Below are 295 nucleotides of genomic sequence, written 5' to 3'. Positions count from 1 at the left end.
AAGGAATGGTACATGATATGGTCTTGGGGATGGACTTCCTGGCTTCTGCGTCAAGTATCTTCAAAATAGGGGAAAACAGAGTCAGACTTAGTATAACTGCAAATGTGAAACTAGAGATGGTAATGCTGAATTCTACAGTAAGTGAATCGAGCTAATTCCTAGCTCGAGAATTAGCGAAGTTCGACACTCTTAAAGGACTGTCCAATATCACCACACATTCCATCACCATGAAGGATGACAGACCGATTAAGCAAAGATACTATCCTCGAAACCCGGTTATGCAACAAATACTGGA

Source organism: Teleopsis dalmanni, chromosome 1, assembly GCF_002237135.1.
Source record: "Teleopsis dalmanni isolate 2A chromosome 1, ASM223713v2, whole genome shotgun sequence".
NCBI classification, from domain to species: Eukaryota; Metazoa; Arthropoda; class Insecta; order Diptera; family Diopsidae; genus Teleopsis; species Teleopsis dalmanni.
This window is presented reverse-complemented; position numbering follows the sequence as displayed.